The sequence below is a fragment of the Moschus berezovskii genome, chromosome 10 (assembly GCF_049115385.1).
Source record: "Moschus berezovskii isolate FMDL1 chromosome 10, NW_MosBer_1.0, whole genome shotgun sequence".
In the NCBI taxonomy this organism is placed as follows: Eukaryota; Metazoa; Chordata; class Mammalia; order Artiodactyla; family Moschidae; genus Moschus; species Moschus berezovskii.
The window spans coordinates 8,264,374-8,286,715 of NC_142469.1; the positions used below are offsets into that span (position 1 = coordinate 8,264,374).

At 41.9% G+C, this 22,342-nt stretch overlaps 1 long non-coding RNA gene across 2 annotated transcripts in view; it reads right to left on the reverse strand.

The window, feature by feature from the left end:
- Nucleotides 1-17,457, reverse strand: part of LOC148776277 (uncharacterized) — a 44,102-nt gene extending 26,645 nt beyond the window's left edge. For both annotated transcript variants that reach the window (XR_016038483.1, XR_016038482.1), the window contains exons 1-2: nucleotides 17,151-17,457; nucleotides 1,006-1,124 (exon numbers count right to left, since the gene is read on the reverse strand). This is a non-coding gene — a long non-coding RNA (uncharacterized LOC148776277). The remainder of the gene's footprint in view (nucleotides 1-1,005; nucleotides 1,125-17,150) is intronic.
- Between the last annotated feature and the right edge of the window lie 4,885 nt (nucleotides 17,458-22,342).

The window sequence follows — 22,342 nt, forward strand, 5'->3', positions numbered from 1 at the left end:
CTTGAGATGCCCTGTACTATATCCTGCCAGGCTCCTCTGTCCATGGAATTTCCCAGGCAGGGATACTGGAGTGGGTTGCCATTTGGAGAACAAAAATACTGAGCACACACACACACACACACAAGTGTTATGGCAGAAATGAACCTTAGAAGCTGCCTCATGCATCCTTTGGTCACAGATTTCTCTGATGTTGGATTCTCACAAAGAAGCATGTCTGCTGGAAATGCATTACAGCTGTTGTATAATGTGGATCTGATAATTAAGGGACACACACATTCTGCCTCACCACTTTATGAGAGAGAGAATTTCAACAAGGCAGTATAAATGACCCTGGACAGAATAAAAACTGAGGAGAAGGCAACAATTTAGTATTAGTAATCCTACATTATTTTTCCTCCCCACAGCAAAAGAAAGAATAATGGACACTTCTCTCATCTAAATATGTAGATTTCTGTATGGTACACATTTTCTAAACTAAAAATATTTTTCCAGAGATAAGAATTTGCAGGGTCTTCTGTTTAAATTGGTCCAAGCTCGGTGAAATTAAATACTGATTGACTTGAAATAGTTAATGCAAGTGTATTGGAACTGCGCAGTTTTTACCTTTGTTAATAAGTGAAGATATTTTGTAGTTTGACTGTTTTAATTGAATTAACTTCTGAGAAATATAACACCTTTACTTTTAATATCATAATGGATAGCTCAGATTTAAAATAAGTGGTTATTTTAAATATCACTTCTCCATCTAGTCCCCAGGAAGCAAATCATCTTATTATCTACAAACTGACTTCATGTTCTTGGTCACAGTCATATTTCTAAGGAACGTTCCACATGATCTTGTGCATATAAACGGAGTGCTTAAATCCCCATGTCTGCAATGTTTACCTCCTAGGATATTAGGCCAAAGCCTGACAAAGACAAGAAGTAAGGCCTTGAAATTACTTTCTGGGATTCGTATTCTGCCTTCTTTGGGGGCATATAGCAAGAAAAATAACAATTCTTTACCTGTTATTCCTCCAGTTCAACACCATCCAGGAATATCAAGAATCAGCAGTTTAAAATGTGCCCTTTTCTTCTGGCCCATAACTAGCCTACTGTTAATTCTTCATTTACTGCAACATAGGCTGTATTCAAAAAAAATTAAGAGTACAGTCATTGGCTATACATATAAGAAAGAATGGCAGCTGAGGCTGATCCTAGTAATGAACTTGAGAATGAAATACATTGCAGTGATTTCTTCAATGTTAATCTAAACATGTAAGTAGACACAACTGTAATTTTTTTTCTAGCAAACTTTAACCAGGATTTGTTTATTCATAATAAAATTCCTCCCAGCAATTTGGAGTTCAATACAATTTAGACCTCAAACTTCTAAAAAGCTATTGAGTAAAGACCAAAGAAATTCAAACAGTCTTTTTAAAGCCAACATGAGAAACAGTGATCACTTGTGCCTGTCTAGTGTACAATTTAGAATGAGCAATTGTTTTGCATCATGTAGATATAGACTCAACCATGAAAATAGCAGTTTCGGTCAATTGCCCTGAGAAAATGAAGAAATCCCTTGAAAAGATAAAAGATGAAGCCAGACTGCTAGGAGCAAATTGTTAATAATTGCTATGGGACTTGATTGGCTCATAAACGTTTCACACTATCATATCAGCCAGTTCCTTCAGAGGAAGATACAGGCCCATAAAATAGTTTCCATTTGCTAGTAAAGAGCTAGGCTGGGAAGACAGAACATGCTTGATAAAAATATGAAGCTAATTTATTCACATTTTTCCAGTTATGCAGAAACCTTGCCCTCTTCTTTCATTGATTTCAGTGAGACCAATTCCAGTCCTGAGAATTCTTCTGATATTTGTGTTCTGACTCTCTGCACAGCTCCAACCACAGGTCTGAATATTTCTGGTAGTCTTCTCTGCAAAATGCTTCATGTTTGGGATCTTGAAGGCCATTGGCAAAGATGAACACCATAGTGGATATGATTGGTTGCTTCAAGCAAAACTGCTTTGTGGGTCCACTGTCTTCCCAGCATTCCCTCTGCTTTGGGACCTGGAGTTTTTTTTATTACACTAAATAGCCGAAGTTGTAAACTAACTTCTGCTTTCCAAAATGTTTTTGAGAAAAACTCAAGAAACGCTCTTTCCCATACAGAAATTCTTTTTATGTGTTTCCTAGTTCTATGAGCTGTATAGATTGCTTAGGTACAGGAAAACCTGATGGACAGACATTTATTTTATCACCATTTGGATCCAGAAATCTATCCTCATGGAATGTGAAGGCTAAAGGATGAATAGGTTTTCTTAACAGCTTTAGACATTGATATTTAATGTCCAATGTCCAAAGACAGAAGATATGAAAAAAAGAAATTAGACCAAGGAATATCATTTCATACAGTCTCTAGTTGTGGATGTGAACCAGAAAAATGACTCCTCAAGGTATGTTTTTTTAAAAGACTGTTATGGTTGAAATGCATTTTTTGAAATGAAGCAAATACATTTCATGCTGCTCTATGGATTCACTCATTTCCTTTCTTAAAAGATTGGTATTTGGTGGCGTCTATAATAAACTCCACGAGAGACGCGGCCCCGGCAGTGCAGACGTGAGAGATGCCGGCGCAACCGACCACACAAAGAGGTGCGGCCCTGAGTAGCTACCCAACGCCTGAGGCCAGGGCCGGCGGCCAAGAGGAGCTGCCCCACGTCCAGTGGGCAGTGGCTGCGTGGGGGCAGGAAGGCCGAGATGAGCTGCTCCACATTCAAGGTCAGGAGGCGCGGCCTTGAGGAGATACCCCTCATCCAAGGTAAGGTGCAGTGGCTGCGCTTTCCTGGAGCAGCTGTGAAGAGATATCCCACGCCCAAGGTAAGAGAAACCCAAATAAAATGGTAGGTATTGCGAGGGGGGATCAGAGGGCAGACACACTGAAACCATAATCAGAGGAAACTAGTCGATCTGATCACATGGACCACAGCCAAATGTGGTCCACTGGAGAAGGGAATGGCAAACCACTTCAGAATACTTGCCTTGAGAACCCCATGAACAGTATCAAAGGGCAAAATGATAGGACACTGAATGAGGAATTCCCCAGGTCGGTAGGTGCCCAGTATGCTACTGGAGATCAGTGGAGAAATAAGTCTAGAAGGAATAGAGGGTGGAGCAAAAGCAAAACCAAAACCCAGTTGTGGATATGACCGGTGATAGAAGCAAGGTCCGGTGCTGTAAAGAGCAATATTGCATAGGAACCTGGAATGGTAGGTCCATGAATCAAGGTAAATTGGAAGGGGTCAAACAGGAGATGGCAAGAGTGAACATAAACATTCTAGGAGTCAGTGAATTAAAATGGACTAGAATGGGTGAATTTAACTCAGATGACCATTATATCTACTACTGTGGGCAGGAATCCCTTAGAAGAAATGGAGTAGCCATCATGGTCAACAAAAGAGTCCGAAATGCATTACTTGGATGCAATCTTACAAATGACAGATGTTTTCTGTTCGTTTCCAAGGCAAACCATTCAATATTACAGTAATCCAGGGCTATGCCCCAACAAGTAAAGCTGAAGAAGCCGAAGTTGAATAGTTCTATGAAGACCTAAAAGACCTTTTAGAACTAACACCCAAAAAAGATGTCCTCTCCATTATAGGGGACTGGAATGCAAAAGGAGGAAGTCAAGAAACACCTCGAGTAACAGGCAAATTTGACCTTGGAGCACGGAATGAAGCAGGGCAAAGGCTAATAGAGTTTTGTCAAGAGAACGTACTAGTCATAGCAAACACCTTCTTCCAACAACACAAGAGAAGACTCTACACATGGACATCATCAGATGGTCAACACCAAAATCAGATTGATTATATTCTTTGCAGCCAAAGATGGAGACGCTCTATACAGTTAGCGAAAACAAGACCAGGAGCTGACTGTGGCTCAGATCATGAATTCCTTATTGCCAAATTCAGACTTAAAGTGAAGAAAGTAGGGAAAACCACTCGACCATTCAGATATGACCTAAATCAAATCCCTTATGATTATACGGTGGAAGTGAGAAATAGATTTAAGGGACTAGATCTGATAGATAGAGTGCCTGATGAACTCTGGACGAAGGTTCGTGACATTGTACAGGAGACAGGAACCAAGACCATCCCCATGGAAAAGAAATGCAAAAAAGTGAAATGGCTGAGTGAGGAGGCCTTACAAATAGCTGTGAAAAGAAGAGAAGCGAAAAGCAAAGGAGAAAAGGAAAGATATAAGCATCTGAATGCAGAGTTCCAAAGAATAGCAAGGAGAGATAAGAAAGCCTTCCTCAGTGATCAATGCAAAGAAATAGAGGAAAACAACAGAATAGGAAAAACAAGAGATCTCTTCAAGAAAATTAGAGATTCCAAGGGAATATTTCATGCAATGATGGGCTTGATAAAGGACAGAAATGGTATGGACCTAACAGAAACAGAGAATATTAAGAAGAGGTGGCAAGAATACACAGAAGAACTGTACAAAAAAATCTTCACGACCAAGAAAGTCACGATAATGTGATCACTGACCTAGAGCCAGACATCTTGGAATGTGAAGTCAAGTGGGCTTTAGAAAGCAACACTACGAACAAAGCTAGTGGAGGTGATGGAATTCCAATAGAGCTATTTCAAATCCTGAAAGATGATGCTGTGAAAGTGCTGCACTCAATATGCCAGCAAATTTGGAAAACTCAGCAGTGGCCACAGGACTGAAAAAGGTCAGTCTACATTCCAATCCCAAAGAAAGGCAATGCCAAAGAATTCTCAAACTACCGCACAATTGCACTCATCTCACAAGCTAGTAAAGTCAAGCTCAAAATTCCCCAAGCCAGGCTTCAGCAATATGTGAACCGTGAACTCCCAGATACCAGAGATCAAATTGCCAACATCCGCTGGATCATGGAGAAACCACGAGAGTTCCAGATAAATATCTATTTCTGCTTCGTTGACTATGCCAAAACCTTTGACTGTGTGGATCACAATAAACTGTGGAAAATTCTGAAAGAGATGGAAATACCAGACCACCTGACCTGCTTCTTGAGAAACCTGTATGCAGATCAGGAAGCAACAGTCAGAACTGTACATGGAAAAACAGACTCGTTCCAAATAGGAAAAGGAATACGTCAAGGCTGTATATTGTCACCTTGCTTATTTAACTTTTATGCAGAGTACATCATGAGGAACGCTGGGCTGGAAGAAGCACAGGCTGGAATCAAGATTGCTGGGAGAAATATCAATAACCTCAGATATGCAGATGACACTACCCTTATGGCAGAAAGTGAAGAGGAACTCAAAAGCCTCTTGATGAAAGTGAAAGAGGAGAGTGAAAAGGTTGGCTTGAAGCTCAACATTCAGAAAACAAAGATCATGGCATCTGGCCCCATCGCTTAATGGGAAATAGATGGAAAAACAATGGAGACAGTGTCAGACTTTATTTTTGGGGGGCTCCAAAATCACTGCAGATGCTGATTGCAGCCAGGAAATTAAAAGACGCTTACTCCTTGGAAGGAAAGTTATGACCAACCTAGATAGTATACTAAAAAGCAGAGACATTACTTTGCCAACCAAGGTCCATCTAGTCAAGGCTATGGTTTTTCCCGTGGTCATGTATGGATGTGAGAGTTGGACTGTGAAGAAAGCTGATCACTGAAGAATTGATGCTTTTGAACTGTAGTGCTGGAGAAGACTCTTGAGAGTCCCTTGGACTGCAAGGAGATCCAACCAGTCCATTCTAAAGGAGATCAATCCTGGGTGTTCATTGGAAGGACTGATGCTAAGACTGAAACTCCAATACTTTGGCCGCCTCATGCGGCTAGTTGAATCACTGGAAAGGACTCTAATGCTGTGAAGGATTGGGGGCAGGAAGAGAAGGGGATGACAGAAAATGAGATGGCTGGATGGCATCACTGACTCGATGGACATGAGTTTGAGTGAACTCTGGGAGTTGGTGATGGACAGGGAGGCCTGGCGTGCTGTGATTCATGGGGTCGCAAAGTGTCGGACACAACTGAGCGACTGAACTGAACTGAACTGAACTGAATAGGTGTATAACTTTTTGCTAAAACCTAGCAAGGGGGAACTTTTTCTGTCCTCTTCTGATGTTTATCTCTGAAACTTAAACCATCTCTTTTATACTTTAATAAAACTTTGCTACACAAAAAACTGAACGAGCAAGTCTTGTCACTGACTCTATATTGAATTCCTCACCACTGGAGGTGACGAATACCGGTGTCATTTATGGTGCAGATGTTAGCAGCCGTCTTTATTTCAAAATTAGAAATTATTTTATGGCATCCACGAGGGACATGAGCATTTTCATGAGGTTAAGTGAGAAGATCCCCTGGAGAAGGAAACGGTAACCCACTCCAGTATTCTTGCCTGGAGAATCCCATGGACGGAGAAGCCTGGTAGGCTACAGTCCACAGGGTCGCATAGAGTCGGACACGACTGAGCGACGGAACGGATGTGAGAAAAACAAACATCAGTTCAGTTCATTCAATCCAAATATTTTTGACCCCATGGAGAGCAGGGTGCCAGTTCTCCTTGTCCACCACCAACTCCCAACTCAAACTCGTGTCCATCCAGTTGGTGATGCCATCCAACTATCTCGTACTCTGCCATCCCCTTCTCCTCCTGCTTTCAATCTTTCCCAGCATCAGGGTCTTTTCCAATGAGTCAGTACTTCACATCAGGTGGCAAAAGTATTGGAGTTTCAGCTTCAGCATCAGTCCTTCCAATGAATATTCAGGACTGATTTTCTTTAGGATGGACTGGTTTGATCTGCTTGCTGTCCAAGTGACACTCAAGAATCTTCTCCAAGACCACAGATCAAAAGCAGCAATTCATCAGGGCTCAGCTTCATTGTAGTCCAAATCTCACATCCATACATCACTACTGGAAACACCACAGCTTTATCTAGATAGACCATCACTGGCAAAGTTGTGTTTCCACTTTTAAATATGCTGTTTAGTTTTGTCATAATTTTTCGTCTAAGGAGCAAGTGTCTCTCATGGAGGCAGTCACCATCCCCACCCCCCAAAAAAAAGTCTGAATTTTTCCATTGTTTCCCCATTTATTTGGCATGAAATGTTGGGACTAGATGCCATGATCTTATTTTTCTGAATGTTGAGTTTTAAGCCAACTTTTTCACTCTCCTCTTTAGATTTCATTTAGAGGCTCTTTAGTTATTCCTCGCTTTCAGTCATAAGTGTGCTGTGATCTGCATATCTCAGGTTATTGATATTTCTCCTAGCAATCTTGATTCCAGATTGTATTTCATCCAGTCCAGCATTTATCATGGTATACACTGAATGTAATTTAAATAAGCAGAGTGATTATATACAGCCTTGATGTACTCCTTTTCCCAATTTGGAACAAGTCTGTTGTTCCATGTCCAGTTCTAACTGTTGCTACTTGACCTACATACAGATTTCTCAAAAGGCAGGTCAGGTGGTCTGGTATTCCCATCTCTTTAAGAATCTTCCACAGTTCGTTGTGATCCACATAATCAGAGGTTTTGGCATAGTCAATAAAGCAGAAACAGATGAATTTCTAGAACTCTCTGGCTTTTTATGATGATCCAGTGGATGTTGTCAATTTGATCTCTAGTTTATCTGCCTTTTCTAAATCCAGCTTGATCATCTGGAAGTTCATGGTTCACATACTTTTGAAACTTGGCTTGGATGATTTTGAACATTAAGATGGAGAAGCTCTATGCAGTCAGCCAAAACAAGACCAGGGGCTGACTGTAGCTCAGATCATGAACTCCTTATTGCTCAATTCAGACTTAAAATGAAGAAAGTAGGGAAAACCACTACAACATTCAAGTATAACCTCAATTAAATCCCTTAATATTAGGCAGTGGTAGTAACAAAAAAATTCAAGGGATTAGATCTGATAGAGTACCTGAAGAACTGTGGATGGAGGTTTGTGACATTGTACAAGGGGCAGGGATCAAATCATCCCCAAGAGAAAGAAAAGCAAAAAGTCAAAAGTTGTCTGAGGAGGCCTTACAAATACCTGTGAAAAGAAGAGAAGTGAAAGGCAAAGGAGAAAAGAAAATATATACCCATTTGAATTCAGAGTTTCAAATAACAGCAAGGAGCGATAAGAAAGCCTTCCTCAGTGATCTATGCAAAGAAATAGAGGGCAACAATAGAATGGGAAAGACTAGCGATTTCTTCAAGAAAATTAGAGATACAAAGGGAAAATTTTGTGCAAAGTTGGGCAAAATAAAGGACAGAAATGGTATGGACTTAATAGAAGCAGAAGATATTAAGAAGAGGTGACAAGAATAACAGAAGAACTGTACAAAAATAATTTTCAAGATCCAGATAATCACGATGGTGTAATCACTCACCTAGAGCCAGACATCCTGGAATGTGAAATCAAGTGGGCCTTAGGAAGCATTGCTATGTACAAACCTAGTGGAGATGATGGAATTACAGTTGAGCTATTTCAATTCTTAAAAGATGATGCTGTGAAAGTGGTGCACTCAATATGTCAGCAAATTTGGAAAACTCAGCAATGGTAACAGGGCAGGAAATTATCATTTTTCATTCCAAACCTAAAGAAAGGCAATGCTAAAGAATGCTCAAACTACCTCAAAATTGTAGTCAGCTCTCACACAAAGTAAGGCTCAAAATAATGCTAAAAAGTAAACAGAGGTAAAAAGGTAAATGATAAAAGGTAGATAAATAGATAATATGATAGGGAAGTAGGTAGGCAGGTCGATTGATATGTCAGGAGAGTGTGTAATTTCCACAGTTCTGTCTGTGGCTTACAGATCAGAGTTTTATTCATCAAATACTGATAGTACATTCTCAATGCATGAGGGCTGGCTGACCACAAAGGAGAGGCCTGAATCCGTCTTGGCACCCTGTTTTTATCCAATTTTTCTATTCGCCCAAAGCCTGCTCTGTGCAAGTTAGGGCAAGCCAGGAAGAGGGAGTGATTGTTTCACCTGAGGTTCTCACTCTGGTCTGTAGATTTTTCCTATGTACCCTTATTGTGGGCTTTTCCCATTCTTTGTCTTTTAGCCACCACCATTTTGGACTATTTTTGCGATTCTAACTACCTAAAAATCCCTGCTTAATAGATGGGAGGTCTAATTCTTTGGGAAAAGAGAAATTGTTGTCTCTCAGGTTACTTCCTGCTGAGCTTGAATGGTGAGGGGCATTGGGTCTCCCCTTCTTGCTAGTCTCAAGCCTCAGAGCCCTTATACCTGTGTCCATCTAAGGGTGAATGATAGATATGTTCCATGGTTGAGAGTAGTTTTATATATCCTTGCTGAACTAGTACTGCATGTTGTAGCTTGTTGACCTGGGCAGAGACAAAATGCATTAAAAAATTGATAATATGTGGAGAAGTCATAATCAGTAACAGTATGATGAAAACAGGGGTTAGCAGAGGAATTAGCCAACTCAAAATCCCCCATCCCCAATCTCCCAAAGAGAGATTGTGGCCACCCTGAGGACTCTCCAGTTCGTTCTTTGAGATGAATGTTTTTCTTGAGGACTATAAGACTTTCTTCGACTTGACTGGCAATATTTACTCAGAAACAACATGACACATTGAAGATGCTTCAAGTCACTTCTTGTTCAGTGGCCAAGAGACCTGTGTCCTGTCTATTTGTAGTAGAAGTTATGCAAAACTGTGTTGTCTCTTTCTATTTTTCCTGAAGACTGAGGCCTCCAGGCACAATGGAGGTAACAAGCAATGCCTAATTCTTTAGAGACCCCTTGGGTGATTTTAGAAATAAATTATGTTCCCTTATCACTTTGTAATGACCTGGGCAGGCCAAATCTCAGAATGATTACATGGAGCAGATTTTTTTTCTTTTTTTAATTTTTTAACAATCTCCTTGCCTTTCTCAGTCCAGGTGTGAAAACCATCAACCCATCCTGTCAAGGTATCTATCATGCTGCTGCTGCCGCTAAGTCACTTCAGTCGTGTCCAACTCTGTGCGACCCCATAGATGGCAGCCCACCATGCTCCCCCATCCCTGGGATTCTCCAGGCAAGAACACTGGAGTGGGTTGCCATTTCCTTCTCCAATGTGTGAAAGTGAAAATTGAAAGTGAAGTCGCTCAGTTATGTCCGACTCGTAGCTTCCCCATGGACTGCAGCCCACCAGGCTCCTCTGTCCATGGGATTTTCTAGGCAAGAGTACTGGAATGGCTTGCCATTGCCTTCTTCGATCTATCATGACTAGTAGATATTTATATTTTTGAGAAACTGTCATCTAGGTGAAGTCCATCTGCCAGTCCGCTCCTGAGTAGATCCCATGCCATTGGATGTGCTGGGCCAGCTGAGGTCTTCAAGCTCCTTGGGGGTTCTTTAACTGGCAAGTGCAACAAGGAAGACTACTTACCTTATAGTCACTTAGACACCTGTTCCTCTAAAGAACCATTGCAGTAATCTTTGAAAGAACTTGTAACCTAAATGAGTGGTGGCGTGTTAACCAACTTCCCCTGGAGTTTCACAGGCAGAAAAAGAAAGTCTCTCATTTTGGAATTATCCCATATTTTCTTCTTGAAAGCCATCACTCTTAGCTTGAAGAGTCTCACCTTCAGTATATGAAGGAATTTCTGGCACATTATTCTGTGGAACTAAGGCAGCAACTCCTATTAGGTCGTTGTCCTGAAATGCTGTTCTCTTAGTTGCCTGTTCAGCTGCCTGGTTCCCTTGTGCCATTTCCATACTCCTTTTATGGTGTCCTTTACAATATTGGACTTATAACTCAGCGGGCAGACAGACTGCCTCCAGGAAACTTAGGATTTGATTACCGTACTTGACTGGGGAAACTCAGGTAGTCAAGTGGCCTTTTTCTTTCCAAATAGCAGCATGTGCATGTAGAACCATTAAGGCATACTTGGAGTCAGTGTAAATGGCTACTCTTTTTCTTTTCCCTATCTCTAAAATTCGAGTCAAAACTTTAAGCTCAGCCAATTGGGCTCAGTACTTGGTGGTAAATATTTAGCCTCTATGGTCTCAAAATTGGAAACCACAGCATATCTGGCCCTTCTTTTTCCATCTAAGACAAAGCTGCTTCCATCAGTGTGCCAGGTTTCCTCAGGATTGGTCACAAGATCTTCTGGCAATCCTTCTCAGGGTTTTGTCCAATGCTCCAAAATTTCTAGGTAAGAGTGAAAGTTGAGAGAACCCTCGGGGTAGGCAGGAGGATAGCTGGGTTAAGAATCTCACAAGGTGATATAGTGAGGCCTGGATTTTCAACAGCACTACTTGATATCTGAAGATCCTTTGGTCAGACTTCCATAAATGGCCTCTCCCATTCAGGAATTGTTTCACATGGTGGCTGGTAAAAATAATTTGCTCTCAAGAGAGAGTTTTAAAGCATTTTCTATCAGGAGTGAAATAGCTGCAAGCTTTCGAAGGCTGGGAGGACAGCTTTGATCAGCTGTCTTGAGGCTCCAGGATAATTAAGCTACTGGTTGGGACTCAGGTCCCAAGTTTTAAGTCAACACTCCCAAGGCTATACTTTCCTTATCACGGACATATATATGGAAAGGTTTACCTGGATTTGGCAACCTGAAGGTGGGTGCTTGAGTTAAGGTTTGTTTAGTGTAGCCTCTGCTTCCTTTTGAGCAGATCCCCAAATCAGTGGGATTTAATCATCCTGTCCCTTTAAGCTTTCATATAAGTTCTGGGCAATTAGGCCATAGTCGGGTATCCAGATTCAACAATACCCGGTTAACCCCTGGAAAGCTAGCAATTGTTTATGAGTTGTAGGAGAAGGCAACTGGAGGAATCCTTGTACTCACTCAGAGGACACCCTCCTGGACCCGAGTTTAATCTCAGCTCCCAAGTAAATGAACTTTGTCTGAACCATCTGTGCCTTAAACAAGGAAAACTTTATATTCATTCTTTGCCAAAATGTTTGGAACCTGAGTCACATGTTGGGCATTTTCCTCATCTGGGGAACAGATTATGGTCAAATATGTATATTGCAGTATTTCTCCATTAGGTCCCAGTTCCAGATCTAGGAGATCCCAACTAAGAGCCTACCAGACACGTGGGGGCTATTTCTGAACCCCTGAGTTAATATTCTCCAGGTCATTTGTTAGTTTTCTCCTGGAGCCTCAGATAATTTTTGGTCCCTCCCTATTGGAGAGGACATAATGTGTTCCTCAGTTGTAAGCAGAGACTAGTCTCTAGAGGCTGAAAATGTTCTCATCACAAGGGTGGTGCCCAGCTTAGTGAGCATATCTTTGCCCAGTAAGGGGATAGGGCACTCAGGGACCACCGGAAATTGATGGGTTAATACCTGTCCAACTCAGCAACAAAAAAGTGCTCTGATTAATCTTTCTAGAATTATTTCTCCTGTAGTGCTCAAAATGGTACAGGTTTGGAGGGAGAAGTCCCAGAGTAGGAGGACAGGACAGAGTAGGTAGCCTTTGTGTCAACCAAGAAATTCTTGGACCAGTCTGCCATACCCAGCTGCACCATTGACTCCAGCCCTGTGATGGTTATCTGTGACAGATGGACTGGCTGACGTGGGCCACTTCAGTCCTGTTAAAGAGAAGGATTGGCAGTTGACCTTAAGGCTTTAGGATCCTGAGGGCAGGGTGCAGCTCAGTGTCCCAATTGATGGCATTTGTATCAAGACATTTTAGGAGGCCTACCAAAAGCAGAGACATTACTTTACCAACCAAGGTCCGTCTAGTCAAGGCTATGGTTTTTCCCGTGGTCATGTGCGGATGTGAGAGTTGGAATATGAAGAAGGCTGATCACTGAAGAATTGATGCTTTTGAACTGTGGTGCTGGAGAAGACTCTTGAGAGTCCCTTGGACTGCAAGGAGATCCAACCAGTCCATTCTAGAGGAGATCAATCCTGGTGTTCATTGGAGGGACTGATGCTAAAGCTGAAACTGCAATACTTTGGCCACCTCATGCGACTAGTTGACTCACCAGAAAACACTCTGATGCTGGGAAAGGTTGGGGGCGGGAGGAGAAGGAGACGACAGAGAATGAGATGGCTGGATGGCACCACCGACTCTATGGACATGAGTTTGGGTGAACTCCGGGAGTTGATGATGGACAGGGAGGCCTGGCGTGCTGTGATTCATGGGGTTGCAGAGAGTCGGACACGACTAAAAGACTGAACTGAACTGAACTGAACCCCGATTTGGACACTCTGTGGCCCAGTGTCCTGCCTGTCCACAGATTAGGCACTCTTCTCATGCTTTTTCCTTCAAGAACTTGGGGGTTGTCATAGGGCTTCGTTGGAGGGCAGCCAGCATCTGGGCATGCCTTGTCTCGCCTTCTCTCCCTTTCCTGGGCCTTGATCTCTCTCTCTTGTTCTCTGTTATATAAGGTATTGGTGGCTGTCTCATTTAAAGTGGCAGCAGAATTCTGCTGCTCTAACAGTTGTAACTTTATCCTTATGTCTGATGTACTTTGGGACAGGAGTTTGTCCTATAAAGTCACCCGTTCCTCATAAGAGAATAAGTCCAGATTGGTAAACTTTGGGAGGGTCTCATTCAGCCTTTCCATAAAAGCAATGGGTTTCTTGTTAGGCTCCTGAGCTACTATTGAGATGGAGCAAACACCACAGCTAATAGGCTTCCTACTATTTCCACGGGTTAACTTCCTTAGAGGTGCGTCTTCCTGAAGCTTAGACTACCCAGCACTGTTGAACCTGAAAACCGGAGTTCCCAGCTCAGGGTGCAGATTCTCATCAGGTTAAGGTGCATCAACCACCTGGAGACTGAATCCCCAGACAAGTGGCATGTGTGTCTCCCAAGAAATGGGTCCCTGGGGAGGTGGAGTCAGGTCGACCTCCTGACAACCCAGGACTGACAGATCCCCAAGCAAGCTGAGGCATTATAGCTCCCTGGGACCAGATCCCTAGGCAGGCTGAAGCAGGTTAAACTACTGGGCCCCTTGAACTGGTGGATCCCCGAGGAAGCAAGCTGAGGCATGATAACCCCTGGGGACAAGATCCCTATGCAGGTCGAGGTAGGTGGACCTCATGGGAACCTGGGTTGGATTTGTGCTTCCCGATGATCAAATTGCCCACATCCCCTGGATCATGGCAAAAGCAAGAGAGTTCCACAAAAATATCTATTTCTGCTTTATTGACTATGCCAAAGACTTTGACTGTGTGGATCACAATAAACTGTGGAAAATTCTGAAAGAGATGGGAATACTAGACCACTTGACCTGCCTCTTGAGAAACCTATATGCAGGTCAGGAAGCAACAGTTAGAACTGGACATGGAACAACAGACTGCTTACAAATAGGAAAAGGAATACGTCAAGGCTGCATATTGTCACCCTGCTTATTTAACTTCTATGCAGAGTACATCATGAGGAATGCTGGGCTGGAAGAAGCACAAGCTGGAATCAAGATTGCCAGGAGAAAGATCAATAACCTCAGATATACAGATGACACCACCCTTATGGTAGAAAGTAAAGAGGAATTAAAAAGCCTCTTGATGAAAGTGAAAGAGGGGAGTGAAAAAGTTGGCTTAAAGCTCAACATTCAGAAAACAAAGATCATGGCATCTGGTCCCATCACTTCATGTGAAATAGACGGATAAACAGTGGAAACAGTGTCAGATTTTATTTTGGGGGCTCCAAATTCACTGTGGATGCTGATTGCAGCTATGAAATTAAAAGACGCTTACTCCTTGGAAGGAAAGTTAGGACAAACCTAGATAGCATATTAGAAAGCAGAGCCATTACTTTGCCAACCAAGGTCCATCTAGTTAAGGCTATGGTTTTTCCCATGGTCATGTATGGATGTGAGAGTTGGACTGTAAGAAAGCTAATCGCAGAAGAATTGATGCTTTTGAACTGTAGTGCTGGAGAAGACTCTTGAGAGTCCCTTGGACTGCAAGGAGATCCAAACAGTCCATTCTAAAGGAGATCAATCCTGGGTGTTCATTGGAAGGACTGATTCTAAAGCTGAAACTCCAATACTTTGGCTGTCTCATGAGACGAGTTGATTCACTGGAAAAGACTCTGATGCTGGGAGGCATTCGGGGCAGGAAGAGAAGGGGACGACAGAGAATGAAATGGCTGGATGGCATCACCGAGTCGATGGACATGAGTTTGTGTGAACTTGGGGAGTTGGTGATGGACAGGGAGGCCTGGCGTGCTGTGATTCATGGGGTTGCAAAGAGTCGGAGCAATTGAACTGAACTGAACTGATTGTCTCCAGCATGACTAGTACTCGGTAGGTTAAGGGGTTGTAATCTTAACTCATCGCTGGTTTATCCACCTTGGATGGGAATAAGTACTATGATATAAAGCAATCGAAGTCTGTGCCCTGAGACTGGGAACCTATCAAAATAGCTGCAAACCTAATGCTATTATTCCTCTGAGGGAATGCAAGTCACTTATTCCCGCCCCCCCCCCCCAATCTTCCTTAAGAGAACATTTCATTGCCATAGACCCACACTAGGTCATAATAAAAGTAATGATAAATGAGTGGATTGTATATAATGGGCTGGGTAATGGAGTGATGCTACCTACACTGGTCGTGGCTGTCAGAGTTGAGGCAAAGTAACTTAAGGACAAAATGATAAGAAGCAACAGGACACATGTTTGATAAAAGAAGAGTGGGGATTTGATCTGGGGATATGTTTGCAGCTTTAGGTGGTAAGGCTTTGGGCCCAAAGGGCCTGTGGGGCTAACTCCCAAAGTAGCGAGATCAATTGTTCTTGAAGGGATTCCACCAACAGATGGACTTCTAGCAGGCATCATGTGCCTGTCACCCACCCTAATGGGTTCACTGAGAGGTGCTGTTGTTGCACGTGTTGCAGGAAACGTGTAAGGTGAATCTCTAGAGGGATTGGATATTATACAATATTTCCCTCCCAAGGGCTAGCTGTTTTCTGGTTGTCCCACCAGAAGATTGTAGAGGCAACATTTTGGGACTAGACGTGGCTCAGGAAAGGAGAATGAAACAGGAGGGAAAGGGGCAGGACACAGCTTTTTAAAGAATGAGAGACCCCAAGGGCATAACATAAACTGATTAAAATAAAATGGGTCCAAGATTGCAGACAAGCTGACTTCAACTAGACCTTGATCCTCAATCTGCAAGTTAAATGACACACCTAGAGGCACCAACACAGTTCCAGTTCAGTTCAGTTCAGTTCAGTCTCTCAGTCGTGTCCAACTCTTTGCGACCCCATGCATCACAGAACGCCAGGCCTCCCCGTTCAACACCAACTCCCAGAGTTCACTCAAACTCATGTCCATCGAGTCGGTGATGCCATCCAGCCATCTCATTCTCTGTTATCCCCTTCTTCTCCTACCCCCAATCCGTCCCAGCATCAGAGTCTAAGGCATTGTCAAAAGACCAGGAATTAATCTTTTCCAATTCCTGGAAAATTCTACCTCTGCCCCAAATATTTGGAATAATCTTCCCTCTCATCAGCATATGAAGTTACCCAGTCCATGAAAACCCTCCATGTCACAGCTTGTGGCCACACTTGCCCTCTGTGATGGCCCACACTGTCTGTGGAGTGTGCTTCTCTCTGAATTTGAATAAATAAATCCATTTTTTACCAATCTCTTTGTCTCACACTGAATCCTATCTGTGATGAGACATCAAGAGTCTGAGCTTCACTAGGTCCTGAGGGTTTGAGTCACTGCCAGACATGACTGAATGGCTAAGCACAGCACAGCACAGAGTCCTGGTCATGTGAGTTCCAGTCCCAATCTTAGGTAAACAGTTTCAAACACAACTTTCAGAAGTGGAAAGATAGTGACCTGACAAGCACTTTGTAAACAGTGGCACAGATGGAGGGAGGAGCTGAAGGACAGGAGGAAAAAGAGGTGGGAAGAATGTGCCAAGGAATCCCCTTCATAACCTTCCAGAAAAACTGCTAAATATCTGACCTGTGCCCACAGTTTTCATTGGCTTGATTCTTGGCACAAAGGAGATTAAGGACAAAAGAACCCTCACCTGCTTGGCCAATAGCTGCTAGGGTGCAGTGGATAGTGGCACTTTTGGGATACATTGGGAAGTAGTCCCTGCCGGAGACCCTCAGTTGCACCCACTGCCACTCACCTGTTCACAGGGGTTCTGAGGAGACAAGAAATGAGAGGTTGTATAGGAATTAAGATTGTGTTAGTCATATGTCCTTCCAGCCACAGGGGCGAGGCCTTCTTACCTTCACCAGAGGTCTTCTGAAATCTGACACTGAGTTTCATGAGTCCGTTTTTGCTGTCCTGGTTTCCAGCATGCTGGGCTTCTCCTGACTTCTACTGCTCTGGGTTCCCTTTGTGTCCACAGGGTAAAGCTTTTGCTGAGTTGGTGTCTCCTCTGCTTGGCTTCCACATCACTGGGGCCCAGCTAGGGTTGCTTCAAACATAGACTTGCTTCAACTATGTTACAACCAAGTTCCTGCCCCATATACGTTGGGATAATGTTAATTTCCTCAGTTCTGTCTTTCTGCAGCAAACATTTGAACCGGCAGAACGGTGTTACAGCTTAGAGTTTTATTTGGCAAACAAAAGATAATACAACCTTGAGGCATGGGGATGTGCCAACCCCAAAGCAGAGACGTCAAGCCTTCTTGGCTCCCTCTGTTTATGTTTTGTCTCCTCCCCCTGAACCTGCCCTATGCAGATTAGGGCTAGCCAGGAAGGGGTGTGTTTGTTTTGCCTGAGGTTCTCACTCTGGTCCATGGATTTTTGCTTTGCTTCCTTTTTGCAGGATTTTCTCTTTCTTTGTCTTTTGCTACTGGCATTTGGGACTCCTTTTTCCTATTCTTATGACCTAACAGATAGAAATATACATATATACATACTTAATATGAGTTTCTGAAATTTAGTAATAAGTGTAATTTAGGTTTGAGTTTCTATTACCTTGGTCATGGAATATCTCTTCACAGCTGCTCCAGCAAGTGTGCAAGAATACACAGAAGAACTGTACAAAAAAGATCTTCACGAACAAGATAATCACGATGGCGTGATCACACACCTGGAAGCAGATATCTTGAAATGTGAGGTCAAGTGGGCCTTAGAGAGCATCAATACAAACAAAGCTAGTGGAGGTGATGGAATTCCCATTGAGCTATTTCAAATCCTGAAAGATGATGGTGTGAAAGTGCTGCACTCAATATGCCAGCAAATTTGGAAAACTCAGCAGTGGCCACAGGACTGGAAAAGGTCAGTCTTCATTCCAATCCCAAAGAAAGGTAATGCCAAAGAATGTTCAAACTATCGCACAATTGCACTCATCACACACGCTAGTAAAGTCATGCTCAAAATTCTCCAAGCCAGGCTTCAGCAATATGTGAACTGTGAACTTCCAGATGTTCAAGCAGGTTTCATAAAAGGCAGAGGAAACAGAGATCAAATTGCCAACATCCGCTGAATTATGGAGAAAGCAAGAGAGTTCCAGAAACACATCTATTTCTGCTTCATTGACTATGCCAAAGCCTTTGACTGTGTGGATCACCATAAACTGTGGAAAATTCTGAAAGAGATGGGAATACCAGACCACCTGACCTTCCTCTTGAGGAACCTGTATGCAGGTCAGGAAGCAACAGTTAGAACTGTACATGGAACAGCAGACTGGTTCCAAATAGGAAAAGTTGTACGTCAAGGTTGTATATTGTCACCCTGTTTATTTAACTTCTATGCAGAGTACATCATGAGGAACGCTGGGCTGGAAGAAGCACAGACTGGAATCAAGATTGCCGGGAGAAATATAAATAACCTCAGATATGCAGATGACACCACCCTTATGGCAGAAAGTGAAGAGGAACTCAAAGGCCTCTTGATGAAAGTGGAAAGAGGAAGTGAAAATTTTGGCTTGAAGTTCAACATTCAGAAAATGAAGATCATGGTATCTGGTCCCATCACTTCATGGGAAATAGATGGGGAAACAGTGGAGACAGTGTCAGTCTTTATTTTTGGGGGCTCCAAAATCACTGCAGATGCTGATTGCAGCCATGAAATTAAAAGACGCTTACTCCTTGGAAGGAAAGTTATGACCAACCCAGATAGCGTATTAAAAAGCAGAGATATTACTTTGCCAACAAAGCTCCGTCTAGTCAAGGCCATGGTTTTTCCCGTGGTCATGTATAGATGTGAGAGTTGGACTGTGAAGAAAGCTGATCACTGAAGAATTGATGCTTTTGAACTGTGGTGCTGGAGAAGACTCTTGAGAGTCTCTTGGACTGCAAGGAGACCCAACCAGTCCATTCTGAAGGAGATCAATCCTGGGAGTTCATTGGAAGGACTGATGCTAAAGCTGAAACTGCAATACTTTGGCCACCTCATGCGGTGAGTTGAGTCACTGGAATAGAGTCTGATGCTGGGCGGAATTGGGGGCGGGAGGAGACGGGGACGACAGAGAATGAGATGGCTGGATGGCATCACAGACTCGATGGACATGAGTTTGAGTGAACTCTGGGAGTTGGTGATGGACAGGGAGGCCTGGCGTGCTGTGATTCATGGGGTCACAAAGCGTCAGACATGACTGAGTGACTGAACTGAACTGAACTGAACTGTAATTTAGGTAGGGGCTCCCCAGGTGGCTCACTGATCGAGTATCAACCTTCAAAGCAGGAGACAAGGGTTCAACATCTGGGTCAGGAAAATTCCCTGGTGAAGGAAATGGCAACCTATCCAGTGTTCTTGTCTGGATAATTCCATGGACAGAGGAGCCTGCAGAGCTACAGTTCATGGTGTCATAAACCAATTAGACACAACTTAGCTAGTAAACAACATCTCCACCATATATCATGCATAACTTTGATGAGGAAGAGGCTGAGAATATTGGGAGAATTTCTTTTGCTATATTTCAGTGTTTCTAACTATAAGTTTTCATATTTCATGAATGTGAAATTTCTCTGTCAGTATATAGTTGTTTGAGAATTAAATAAAATTTAATTACAAAATGCGAGTTAAAAAATTAAAAATACACCACTGTGCATGATTTTTTTCCTCTCTTTTTTGATTACTTAATTAATTTCCAAAAACATGTACTATATTTCTCACAAATATATAATATGATAGCAGTTTGGTGATTTCTTCAGAAACCTCACAATGGAAAGGTTTTCAGTAGATCTCAGAATATTATTTATTCCTTGTTCAGAACACAAGGTGAATTTCTATTTTTTGAGACCTCTTACAGACAAAATAAGAACAATAATAAAATCTCAAACATATATTTTAGGAGACGATTGACTTACTTTTCTTAAAATAGATATTCATCACAGTGAGAATACCAAACGCCTTTACCCACTGCTCCATAATAGTTTAGTGTATGTTTTCATTGAATTTCTGAGTTTTCATCAATTACCCAACTACTGGCCACCAGAGCAGAGTCCAGAGAAGGATATCAGAAAACAGTTCTTTCATACGTATTAAAGGGACATAAAGGATTGTGATCTCTTAATTTGGGGATAACCATAGACTTGATTGGTGTTTGCTCATAGATTTTCCAGAATTTCAAGACTCTTTGCACTTCTCATTGATCATACTCAGAATATGATATAATATTCTGTTGACTTCCAAAGTAATTAGCCTTCAATTAAAATAAATATATTTTAAAAAAAGAGTGTGAGAATGGTAAAATCACTCATAGACTTAATATCAAGAATCCAGGAATATCTAATATTTATTGTGGCATTTTCAGTGTCTATAAACATCATTAAAATGATATGTAGGGAGTTAAACAGACAGAAATAACAGGTTGAGGGTACTGTTCTCAAAAGTTGGTCCAAGGACCACCCTTATCAGAATCACTTGGCCTGCTTGCTTTATTTGTATATTCATTGGTCCTGTGACTTCAAAGGGCTATGGTAAAGCCTACTAATGTGCATTTTAAAAACATATTTTTATGCTTGCCAAATTGTTTTCACTGAGTTATGAGAAACTTTGGTTTCCAAATAGTTTGAACATCTCTGAAAATAATTCTTTATTAAGGCATGGCCTTACATAATTTAAAGAGAGCCTCTCGAACTTGGAAAGATCTCAGCATAGAAATGCAATCAGAACCTTTCTCAGAAGATTTCTGTGTATTAATTTTATATCCTGCAACTTTACTATATTCATTGATTATCTCTTGTAATTTTCTGGTGTTATCTTTAGGGTTTCCTATGTAGAGGATCATGTCATCTGCAAACAGTGAGAGTTTTAGTCTTCTTTTCCAACCTGGATTCCTTTTATTTCTTTTTTTCTCTGTTTGCTGTGGCTAGAACTTCCAAAACTATGTTGACTAGTAGTGGTGAGAATGGGCACCCTTGTCTTGTTCCTGTTTCTAGAGGAAATGCTTTCAATTTTACACCACTTAGGATAATGTTTGCTGTGAGTTTGTCATATATGGTTTTTACTATGTTGAGGTGTGTTCCTTCTATGCCTGCTTTCTGGAGAGTTCTTATCAGAAATGGGTGCTGAATTTTGTCAAAGGCTTTCTCTGCATGTATCAAATGTTTTCTTATCTTTCAATGTGTTGATATGGTCACATTGATTGACTTGCAAATATTGAAGAATCCTTGAATCACTGGAAAAAAGCCCTCTTTGTCATAATGTATGATGTTTTAAATACTTTATTGGATTCTGTTTGCTAGAATTTTGTGTCTATGTTCATCAGTGATATTGGCCGGTAGTTTTCTTTTCTTTTTTTGTGGCATCATTGGTTTTGGTATTAGGGTGATGGTGGCCTCATAGAATGAGTTTAGGAGTTTACCTTCCTCTGCAGTTTTCTGGAAGAGTTTGAGTAGAATAGGTGCTAACTCTTCTCTAAATTTTTGGTCGAATTCATCTGTGAAGCCATCTGATCCTAGATTATTTTTTTCTTGGAAGGTTTGATTACAATTTTGATTTACGTGCTTGTGATGGGTTTATAAAGATTTTCTACTTCTTCCTGGTTAAATTTGGAAAGTTAAAATTTTCTTGGAATTTGTCAATTTCTTCCAAGTTTTACATTTTGCTCATAGTAGTTTATTGTGATCTTTTTCGTTTCTGTGTTGTCTGTTTTGATGTCTTCATTTTTATTTCTATTTTTATTGATTTGATTATTCTCCTTTTTTTTCTTGGTGAGTCTGGCTAACAGTTTATCTATTTTATTTAGCTTTTCAAAGAACTAGCTTTTAGTTTTTTCTGATCTTTGCTATCATCTCCTTTGTTTCTTTTATATTTAATTTTGTTCTGGTTTTTATGATTTCTTTCCTTCTACTAACTTTGGTATCGGGGTCCAGCCCCGATATGACCCAGGGTATCCTCGGGATGAACGGCGTCGGCGTCAGAGAGAGAGAGAGAAAGAGAGAGAGAGGGGCTGATGATTCCTTGGTTTACGCTGGAAACCAATAAAACCCCAGCACAGGGCTTGCTCTGTTTACGTAGGCCG